This window comes from Mustela erminea, chromosome 3 (genome assembly GCF_009829155.1).
Source record: "Mustela erminea isolate mMusErm1 chromosome 3, mMusErm1.Pri, whole genome shotgun sequence".
Lineage (NCBI taxonomy): Eukaryota > Metazoa > Chordata > Mammalia > Carnivora > Mustelidae > Mustela > Mustela erminea.
This window is the reverse complement of record NC_045616.1, coordinates 52523570-52535399: the sequence shown is the minus strand read 5'-3', so window position 1 is coordinate 52535399 and position 11830 is coordinate 52523570. Positions and strand designations below refer to the sequence as shown.

The following is an 11830-nucleotide window of genomic DNA, read 5'->3' as shown; positions in this document are numbered from 1 at the left end:
ACCTGAGCACGCAGAACTCCCCAAGGGTCCCTACTGTCCAGGGTCCTCTGGTCTTCAAGTTTGATATGTTTGGCATTTGAGTCTTTTCCCTTCCAGTGCTCAGCCATTGACTCATTTGGGCTTGCTTTCTCATCATTTTAATTTAGTCCAAACTTAGATCATAATCTTTCTTCTTTGTCAGCTACTTCTAGCTGTCAGCTACTTTTTGGTTCTCACCTGAAATCTACCTTTCTCAAATTTCAAAAGATTTTTTAAAGGAATGTATGCTCTCCCACCCCATCTGGTTGCTTATATCCAGCTGTCCTGCTTCTATAAGCACAAGAGACAAACCATGTGTCACTGGAGTGAGTGATGGTTACTGCTCTGCTAGTTCTCAGTTGTAACAATCTTAGTTGATTCCTCACCAGCACCTTTAAATCAAAATAGGAAAGAATGGTTTTATGGTACAATATACTAGTTTAAAGATATTGGTCTGCTCTTACTGCTTAAAGTCATAGGTTAGAAGAGGAGAGAACCGTTTATCTTTGGATCTGAACTGGTGTCCTAGACATGAGTTCTAGCGTCTGTTAAATATATCAGAGCTCTTCTAGCCCTAAAAGTGATTCCTCACTGCTCATTTGAGAACAGATTTTAAGGAGAAGGAAAAGGACATACCAAAACCCAAACATAAAATTCAGAAAATCACCTAATACTTGCCCAACTATGCTCAATGGGAAAGCTTGCTCTATTGAATCCATACTGTATTAGAATGCCTTCTATGAATACACCCTGTTAAAAAAGAAAAAGAAAAAAAAAACCTTGTTTAGCAGAAAGCATTATATTTTATTTTATTTAAGATTTTATTTATTCACTAGACAGACAGAGATCACAAGTAGGCAGAGAGGCAGGCAGAGAGAGAGGGGGAAGCAGGCTCCCCGCAGAGCAGAGAACCTGATGTGGGGCTCGATCCCAGGACCCTGAGATCATGACCTGAGGCGAAGGCAGAAGCTTTAACCCACTGAGCCACCCGGGCACCTCCAGAAAGCATTTTAGATAATAGAAGGAAGAAGAACCAAAGATGGTCTATGTCACCATACTTTCTTTGGTCCTTTTTTCACTGAAATTCAGGAAAAATAGCTTGGAGGGCAGAATGTGGTGGTATAGTGGAAAGAACTCTGGACTAGGTGATGGGGTCAGGGTGTGGGTCCAAGATCTGCTTCCTGGAAAAGCCACTGCTCTCTCTGAATTTCAATATCTATTCAGATGAGGAGGTAATAACATCTACATCACAGAACTGTGGTGAAAATTGAGTGAGACCTTTGTATGCTACAGTAGTAATACCGGACATCATTACTGGTTTCTATTAGCAATAAATTGATGTTTCAGATCTGAATAATTAAGGTTCCCAAACCATGTTTTCTACCAAACTAGATGTATGATTTCCTTGATTTTTTTTTTTTTCGTTTTTCCAGAAATTTATAGTCTGCATGTCTTCTGGGATGCAATAGAGTGCAAAGAGCTCAAACATTGTAATAAAAGAGATCTGAAGTTGGGGCACCTGGGTGGCTCAGTGGTTTAAGCCTCTGCCTTCAGCTCAGGTCATGATCTCAGGGTCCTGGGATCGAGCCCCACATCGGGCTCTCTGCTCAGCGGGGAGCCTGCTTCCCCCTCTCTCTCTGCCTGCCTCTCTGCCTACTTGTGATCTCTCTCTGTCTATCAAATAAATAAATAAAAATCTTTAAAAAAGAAAAAAGAGATCTGACGTCTAACTGTGGTTACGTCACTCTGAATTCACTTACTAGTTAGTGCCAGTCAAGTCTTTGATCCTTGGCTTTCCTTTCAAAATATGGGGCTAATGACACTCGTTTTCCATAATTGTGGAGAGGATCAATGATAATGCGTCAAGGAGCCTACCATAAACAACCATTTCACAGTAAACAACCATTATACTATAGGATTTTTTTTTGGTTTTTTTTCATTCCTTCTTATTATTATTGACAAAATGGGTTTATCTTTGTTCACAATTACTCAAGCAATGTGCTTAATGGGTACTAACTGCTGACAAGATTACACCTTGAAAAAGATGAGTCATTTGAATTAATAAATCATTAAATGGTAATATGGGGGGCTCAATTATTATTCTCCCTTTAGATATCCAAACTGGAAATTCTTTGGAAATTCAAATTCTTGAAGAATGTACACATTGATAAGACATGGTTACTGCCTTCAGGAAGCTTTTATCCTAGTTGGAGGCATTTTTTTCAGTAATATCTATGTTCAAGGGTTGTCTTTGTACGGTGACTGAGCTGTGAAGTAAGTAAAAAATCCTTTCAGAAATTAGACAAAAGTCTGTGAAGTCATCTTTCTGTCAAAGGGGATGGGTGAGGAGGAACTGGGTAGCAGGGAGAACTAAAATCTGTTAACTATATTATGTGTCAGGCACAGAACCAGGCAATTTATGTTCATTGTTTTACTTAATCCTAAAAACAGTCCTATGAGAAGGGCTGCAAAATGTAGACTTTGTATTTGCAAACAACCTTATTTAAGATCACACACCTAGTAAGTGCTAGAAATGGGATTCCAATCATTAACAGGGGAAAAGGGGTTAGGAAGTGGGTTTTGTTCAATTTCACAGATTTTTTTTTTTTAAATCTGAGCATTTCCCCTTCTCCAAAAATGTCTTTTCTTTCATTGATTTTTTTTTTCCCTTTCCTTTTCTGTTGGGCCCAACAATGAGCTTAATTCTAGACTTCAGAACCCTCTGATCGGGGTGTAGCTATTTTTTCTGTGCATATTGCCCAGAGAGCTTATTTTATTTTTTAATCTACAAAAAGAACTGGTAGCCATGTCACATATGCTAGTGTTGCTAGTGTTTAGCATTCAAATAAAAGGCAATTCAACCAACATTAATTTAATTGTAGAAATATGGTATAGAACATATCTCAATTAAGATATATAGTTCAATCATTTATCTTTTAATTTACAAATATTAGTGATTATTGCTCCCAGCCCCCAATAAGTCATAAAACTTCATAAAGCAGTTTTAGGGTATGAGCATAATCAGCCACAAGTACCAAATTAACATGGCTCACCAGAAGTTTTTTTTTTTTTTTCCTTTTATGTATCAACCAACCTGAGGATGGTTAATCTAAGATAGGTAAAGAAGAAAGGTAGAGGGTTGAAGGAATCAGAAATATGTTTTCCTTGCTCCATGTGTGTGTGTGAGTATAGAACATTTGTCATGAAGTCCATCCTCTTAGCTAGAGCGCTGCTGTACAACTGAAACTGTCTCTTTTTAAGAAAACACTCCGAGAAACCCAGCTAGCCACTTCACTTTACCTTTCAGTCAGAATCTATCACATGGCCACTCCTGGGAGAAAGAAGATCTCTGTTGTTGTCTGGAATGTAAAAATTAGAAGAAAAAATATTATCAGAGAGACAAAAAGAGGTCTTTTTAGAATGTTAGGAATTTTAGTTTTCCAGCCTCTGTAAGAGAGAAACACCTGGTGGAAAGGGTACAAATGGCTTTGAGGAAGTTACCAGGTCACGTATGCTGCTGAATACTGGAAGCTACTGCTCTTCCCTGAGCCACGTTTGGTGCCACAAAGGGCACTGTGGTTCTACTATTTACTGTGAAACTGCATTCAAATTTCTCTTTTTTTTTTTTTCTTTAAGATCTCACTTATTTATTTGATGTAGAGATAAAGAGACAGAGACAAAAACAGAGACAGAGCATGAGCGGAGAGAAGGGCAGAGGGAGGGGGGAAGCTGAATCCTCCCTGAGCAGGAAGCCCAATATAGGGCTTGATCCCAGGACTCTGAGATCATGCCCTGAGTCAAAGGCAGATGCTTAATTGACTGAGCCACCTAAGTGCCCCCAAATTTCTTGACTTCTGTCTAGCTTACCTTCCCTATTTATAAAACATAGATAACCAAAGTGTTTATTTTAAAGTATTCTTGTGACCACATTCTACAATAATGAATGTTAAGTGCTTAATGTATCACCTAGCACATAGTAAACTTCAATAAATATGAACAACTATAAAGAGAATCATTGATATTACTAAGCATAATACTGATACTTCTCCTTGACCAGAATGAACCTTTTTACATTATCTGCATATTGCCACTGGTTTTCTGCCTTTTTTTTTTTTCTTTTGTTTTAGGAATACCCATCCTGACCTTTGGATGTGTCCTCTGAGAAGGTACCCATGACAGACCACACTGGACACGTGTTCAGATATTGGGGAAAGGTTCCATGACACTTGAGTGTGAACCTGTCCATCACTGAGTTTCCTGACGCAGAGCCACCAATGTCTCTTTTTAGCTGATGGAGGCTGGTGCTGCTTTGAAGCATTGAGAGATGCCATGCCAATTCACAGCAAGGTCTTTATTGTTGAAACTCTTGCATAATGACATCTTTATTCATGTGAAAATACAGGATGAATTTCAACTATATGATATTGTTTATGTTCATCAGAAATGTTATTTGTCTTTACAAAGTCTGGTTTCAATGAACCGGCTATGTAATGGATATTAAATAAACATGGAATTTTACACATTCATAATATTTGGTTTCTTGTTGTGATTTTGATGAACTACACTTTCAAGCACTGTCAATTCATCCTTATTTACAAACGAAACATTTGCTTGTAGCAGAGTGATATAGTGTCTTGCTTTATTTTAAGCTAAGTCAACTCTTCTATTCAATGTTTAATGTGAAACTGACTCAAAAATGTTCTTTTAGACCACAATTACATTTCTCTCTGTATAACATGTATTATACTATTTTAACTTAATGCTGTGAGCTATATAAACCAAAGACATTCTAATTCTGTTTTTAATGTATTTTTCCCAAGATAAATAATTCATAATGTACTAATAAAACTAAGGAGCTCATATTAAAAGAGTTATATCATATGACCTACTGAAACTCATCTATGGAAATTGACTCTCTTGAAAGTAATTTTGTGAAATTATTTTGTATCAAATTGACTTTCTTATATGAATTCTTGACAACAAATATAAAACAAAAAGAACTTGAAATTTCTCTCTCCATCCTTCTACACACTGAAGAGAAGTAAGTAATCAAATACTTTCTAAACTTTATGATTTGGGGATTTCTTAGAAAAAGAAAGGAGATGAATAGCAAACATTTCAGTTATGCATATCAGCCTCTGGCTACCTCTCTAACATAAAACTCCTTTTCAAAGTACACCTAGTCTTTTCACATCTTTAAAGTGATAGAGTTTCATTTATGGGTTTATTTGTAAAATGTTCTCATTTTGCCACCCAGGGGAAGAAGTGCCTTTTTTTTTTTTTTAAACCTGAAAATAAGTAACCCTAAGCTCATGTTCCCTCATCCTGATAGCACTGGCTCATAACAGGCACCCTTAAGCACTCATAGACATCTCATGAGGTAAGGAAAGCTCTGAAAGGGCAAATAAATATTCCAAACATTAGGGTTCCTCTTACCTTGAAAGGGCTTATTTAAAATGGATACTCACGGCATACCATGAGCAACTAACGTCATCATGCAGGCATGTATTTGACACTGCCTTCACAGGGAGCCACCAAGAAGATGATGGGGAAGGGAAAGCTGACTAGCCGCAGAGAGGGTTCAAATAACAGGGAGAAGGTGTCTTCACACCCAGCGTCTAGCCTTCAGTTTCAAAGCTTGGGGTGGTGGGACTAGAAAAAGAAGGGAGGGGGGAAGTGGAAGAGCAGAAGTGAAGGAATGGAGGAAGTCTGTTGGAATTTTAGGGACAGAACGCTGATTCCTGTGAGCATACTTCTCACATACTGTCATTCTAGAGTAGCATTCTAGCACCAGCATGCAAGGGCTGGAAGAATTATTTGAAAGAGAACTTTAGAGTCCATAAAAATGTTTTTCTACACCATTTCGTGGATTGGGCTACTTTTGTGGGTGACTAATCTCACCCATTCCTAGGATTCTTTCCTTTTGACTAGTTCCATTTTTCAGGCAGCGACCTTTCCCTGACCTCAGCCCGAAACTCTGGGTCACCTTGCTATAGCCTTGGTGTAGCACTGAATAGAGGTCTTACCAGATTGTTGGCACTGGATGAGTGGTACTGAGCACAATCGTCCTCTTTCATGAGCTGGAGGGAAGTTGCCTTTTCCAGGGTTCAGAGAGCTGAGCTGACTTATGCCTCCTTTTTATTCTGTTGCCCAGTAATTTTCCCTCTGGCCAGGTCTGTAAACTGGTTGCCTTGCAGGAAGGTGACATGCATCACTGATGCAAAAAGGAAAAAAAAAAAAGAGAGAGAGCGACTATTGGCATCAGCACAACATTCAACAGTACTTCAAAAGTTTCATTTTATGGTGAAATAGGTCAATTATTTGCTCCAAATAATTAGAAAGTTTAATTGCTTAACCTTAATCTCAGATATCTTTATATTCCTGTGTTGTTATTTAATTATACTCTTCTTCTGAGTAGAATTACTATGTGAACACCTGTTTTCCAACCCATCCCCCAAATTATCCTAATAACTCTTCTTAACATAAAAACAGTTTTTCCCAAGTTTTCAAACACCAAAAAAAAAAAAAAAAAAAGAGTTTGATTATACTTCAGAGACTCTACATAACCTTGGTCATTGGCCTCCATGTTGCCAGATAGCCATGGCTCTACCAGCAGGATGATAATTTCTGATGTTCTAGACTGTTCTGTGTCTTTTCTAGGGAAAAAAAAACCCAATGCTGGGACTCAAAGTCTACAGTGAATAGCAAATTCTGATATCACACTGAAAGGCAAGTGTGACATAACCAGCCTACCTCTTTCAAGTAAATTAATATGGTAATATTGACAGTTTCCCAGGCTATTTCTCTATATACTGTATTTGCTCCCATTCTAAGGATGTCAGCACTAAAAATATGACAAAAAGAAGAAAAAGAGAAAAAAAAGGATCTCAATGGCTAGTGGGAAACATCAAGCTGATCCTTTATCTTGCCATCCAACTTTGTCAGTTCTTGGGAAAATAGTACTTCAAATTATTTTTCACACGAATAGACTCGTGTCTTGTGTTTGGACATTTAATTAGGCCTAAAGGGGACAAAGGGGGGAAAGGTTTTAATACCATTTTGCTACATAAAATACTCATGAATATTTCCACCATATTAGGTAATTTGCTATCAAATATACTTGCGATTCCAAGTGGCTTGGCCGCAGGACTGCAGAACGCAACCATCAGTCACTGTTAGCTCTGTGCAAGACGCATTGTGCCCTGCCCGCTCTAAAGCAATCAAACGAGTCTGCGAATGTTCTTCAAAGAATACACGTAGAATGTTACTTCGTTAAACATCTCCTTGGCATTCATTCTATTTTCCACTTTGAATTGCTGCATTTAGTTTTGTAATGACCTTCTAAAGCAAGGAGGTTTTATTAACTCTTTGATCTTCTAGCTTTGGGATGAAAACAAAGAAAATATAAATGAGCACTTTGTACACTGTCTTATATAGGAGAGCAGAAGAAAAAAAGGAAATATGTTTTCATCAAACAGATTGGTTTGTGTGGAGACTTCCAGCCCTTCCTGTTCTTTCCTCCCTTTAAGCAAAATGCTTATCAATGTTGTACATGTGTTTGTTTTAATGTTGTCTGTGTAACTAGGTCTTTGTTTCTCTTCTCTCCAGCTCCTACAGCTGAGGTTAGGGTCAGATATCTCTTTGTGGATTTTTTCTTTTTTAAGACATTCTCCATCCTTGGTTTCCTCTAACCCTAAGTGCAATTCTTGGGAAATCTGCCATCCTATTTGTGGGACGCTGGCAGCCCTGTTCTGTTTCCAACTGTTCCTTTGTGTGTGTCCATGTGAGTGGGGAAGGGGAGGGGATCCCCGGTCAGGTAGTTGCCTAATATTGCAGTGTAGAAAACACTGGGGACTCTTACATCTGAATACCAGTTCTGTACTTCATCGTGACGGTGTTTATATATTCTGGAACAGAATCTCAAATTCTAGTTATCTTGCTCCTGAAGCCCTAAACTCATAGCATTATTAATATATAGATGAGACACTGACTTTCACTCTATTTTTATTTTTTATCACCTCTTAGTGTGCTTCCTTTTACATACTCATTTGATTCTATCTTTTCAGGCTTTAACACAACTTTGGAAGCAAAATTTTAGGTACAATATTATAAAATACCAGCATTTTATGATAAATATTAAATCCAAAGCATGAAAATAGTTATCAATCAGAACAAACCTTTTCTTTTCCCAATATTGTAACCAGCGATTTGTTATAACATACACACTTTTTCTTGAAATTTGAAACTCTTATTTGTTATTAAATTGAAAGCATCCTGAGCTAAGAGCCTGGGGACTGTCTGGACTTCCTCAATCTAGACTCTAGAATAACAGGTGATCTAGCTGTATTGCTGATAATGTTATCTGGTCCTGTTGTAATGCCTTAGGTTTATTGGAAATGGAAATCCATGTTTTATTGCAAAATGGATTCATTTCATTTTGGCTAGGTTTTTCTTTTACCAGAATCATTTAACACTAAGCATTCATTATGGTAGGGATGTGCTGAAAGTGTTAACCTGTATAATTCACCAGCCTAACTTCAGAGGTGGAAAAAAAAAAAATGAGTGACAGTTTACCTAGGTTCCCTGCCCACAGAAAGCAGTCCCACCATTAGAACCATCACCTTTTCATTTAATTTCTGCTTTAATTTGCTTTTCTGGTTCAAAGAGTAGAAGTTCCCTTCTATCAACTATTGCAATGGGAGACATTCAGCTTTCTGTCTTTGACGTTTTCTCAGTTGACAGTCTCATCAGTCAGGGCAGTGGCAACCAGCGTGGTGAACCCCTTTTCACATCCTCACTTGTTGCCTTTCATTTTTTTCCCACTTGTTGCCTTTCAACTGTTTTTTACGTCTGAGAACATTCCTTCTTCACCTTAACAATTCCTTATGTTGTTGTTATGTTTGTCTAGTCATACTTTAAATTATAACTTCCCTATGATGAAACCTTTCTTATGTTCTAGAATGTATTCTAAAAATATTTTCCACTGATATTAATAACTATAAATTGATAAAAACTCAGACTATGTCTTTTAGGAAATTTGAAATTATAGGTAAACAACTTACTTTGAAAGGGTGTCAGTCTGGCAGTTGTGATCAGATAATAATCTAATTTACATGAAGAATATTTCTATATATTTTACAGAAATACCTTTTTATAACAAAATAAATAAAAGAGCAGTCAGTATTTAGATATATGCAGTGCTTTGACCTTAGGTAAAAAGTGAGATGACAGGCAAAAAGAATAACTTAGAACAATTATTAAATGAAAATTTGATAAACATATACACGAAGAACTGCTAAAATTTGAGATCTTGAAATACTGATTGTTTTAAATGGTCCCCCCAAAACTGGAAAAGATAGGGAGGAAAAAAATCAAGTTACTTACAAAATTCTTTTCTATGTTTACCTTTTGGTGGCCCATTTAAAAAAATAGTTTAAACACCATATAGCATTCAATGGCCAATAGCATTTTAAACCTATTGATAATTTTATACTTCTTTCAAAAATCTCAAAATATGCAATCATAGAATAATATTGTGGCGGGTATACATAGGGTGTTTCATTAAACTGAAGAGGAAAATGCTTTGTAGTGGACAACTATTTATTTAGATTTTTTTCAGTCCTGTTATTAGATCAAAGAGTAAGTTTGTTTTTCTATTGAAAAGTGATGGGAGAAAAAGAATGTAAGGATCAAGGGTTCTTGTGAAAAGTTCTGATTGCCTTGATGCTTTAGAGAAAAAATCCTAAGGAGCTCTTGGTTAAAAATGGTGAATTAATTATAGTACTCATCTCTTCTCCTTGAACAACCTCTGCCAAAATGATAGCAAAAGAAAAACAAAGGTATTTGCCTCCAAGAAAAAAAATGAGAAAGAAAAAAACAGTGGACATGGGATTTCAGCAACTTGTAGAAAACAAGCATATAGAGAAGTACAAGCAGATCAGAGGGACACAGCTAGAAGGTATGCCAAAAAGTCCTGAGAGGCTGAATATAGAATCAAGAGTGAAGTACAGGCCTGAAAATCAAAGGAGTGGTAGAAAATGTGAATATAAACAAGATGAAACCTCCCCACCCCCACCTACACACACACACACACACACACGAATATATATATATATATATATATATATATATATATATATATATCTCCAATACACACATGCAACACACACATTACCCTTTACCCTCTCCCCCCCAGGAAAGAGGAGGTTATTTTCCAAAGAAAATGAACTATACTGGCCCTAGTTTTAAGATTTCAGACATAGCAGCAGCTGAGGCTAAGACACGGGACTAAACTAAGTGAAAGTTTAATACTAATTATAAAACCATCTCCTTTTCTGGCTCTGCTCTCAAAGTGCTGACATCCTGCTTTTCTAGGTAGGAGACTTCAAGATACCTCTCTAAAAAAACTGAATTGTCCCCAAGAAAAGACCCATACAAACTGAAATTTGAGTTTCTCTTGGAAAAATGCTGGCTTACTAGTCAATTCCCCTAAACTGAACTTTCCCATCAGTAAGCTCTGATACATGCAGATCTTTCACTCAGCCTTCTAAAGTCCCATTCTTTTTTTTTAAGATTTTATTTACTTATTTGACAGACAGAGATCACAAGTAGTCAGAGAGAGAGAGAGAGAGAGAGAGAGAGAAGAAGGGAAGCAGGCTCCCTGCTGAGCAGAGAGCCTGATGCAGGGCTCCATCCCAGGACAGATCATGACCTGAGCCGAAGGCAGAGGCATTAGGCTTTAACCCACGGAGCCATCCAGGCGCCTCCTAAAGTCCCATTCTTAAAACGAGTAATTAAGAATTACCTGACACAGAAGAAAGTCTTTAACATAAACGATAAAGACAAAAAAAATCTAAACTCAGAAGGAAAGATAGTTACCCAAATAGAAAAAAATTCAAAATTATCTATAGTGCTAGATCTTCATATATATGAGAAAATGCTGTATCCAAAAAACAAGACCAGAATATTGTTTAAAAAGGAATAAAATAAACTTGGAATATGAAAAATGTATTTATAGTATTAATTAAAAATTCAACAGAAAGGTGAAAAGATAAATCATCTACAAAGTACAGATAAAGGATTAGAAAACAAGAAAGAAAAGAGATGAACTAAGAATTACCATCTATCAATATAATGACTATACAAAGAAAATACATTGCTCCTGTAATCACGTTCATGAGTTAATGGTAAATATCCCGTGTGGCTGCGGTTAATTGTCTTGTGAATTCTGCAATGGAAGAAAATGCCACAATGTATAGGAAAGGTCCTTCAAAGAGGCCAAGCTCACTATATGCCAAAGTTGGTATGGTCCAGACTTGAGTAAGACAATATCCCCTGACTTCAAGGACTCAGACTGACCCAGGTCACTCCTTGTACTGAGCATTACAGGGATGGTAGCCAATTAATCAAAGAGACCATTACAGGGACTGAGTCAACTTTGGGATCTTGAAGTCACCCAGGATCATTAATAATATTCAAAATGCTAGGGCTTCACTGATTTACCATTTACTCCTTGATTCTTCAAACATTTAGTTACTATCATCCCTTGCTCTCCCCTGTACTCTTAGACACTTAGTCTTTAATACACAAAATAACAAATAAATATAGTTAATTGTCCTTATAACTGTTTTTGGTCCTTCTATACTCTCACCACAGTGTTATTGCCAGCTCACACCCTCCTACCTCTGTCAGGAAAATGTCACATTATAAGTCTGTCTCATACAGCACTGCCTATATAGTGCTGGTTGATTTTAGTATGTCCATCTCAGAAATATTGGATATTAATTTGAATATATGTGTTGGCATATATGCT

The 11830-nt window shown here is 37.0% G+C and overlaps 1 long non-coding RNA gene across 1 annotated transcript; it reads right to left on the bottom strand.

The window, feature by feature from the left end:
* Window positions 1-617: 617 nt before the first annotated feature.
* LOC116586165 lies at window positions 618-6279 on the bottom strand. The gene is made up of 3 exons (XR_004283920.1): window positions 6045-6279; window positions 3319-3377; window positions 618-768 (listed from the first exon to the last, which is right to left on the bottom strand). It is a non-coding gene; the product is annotated as an uncharacterized LOC116586165 (long non-coding RNA).
* Between the last annotated feature and the right edge of the window lie 5551 nt (window positions 6280-11830).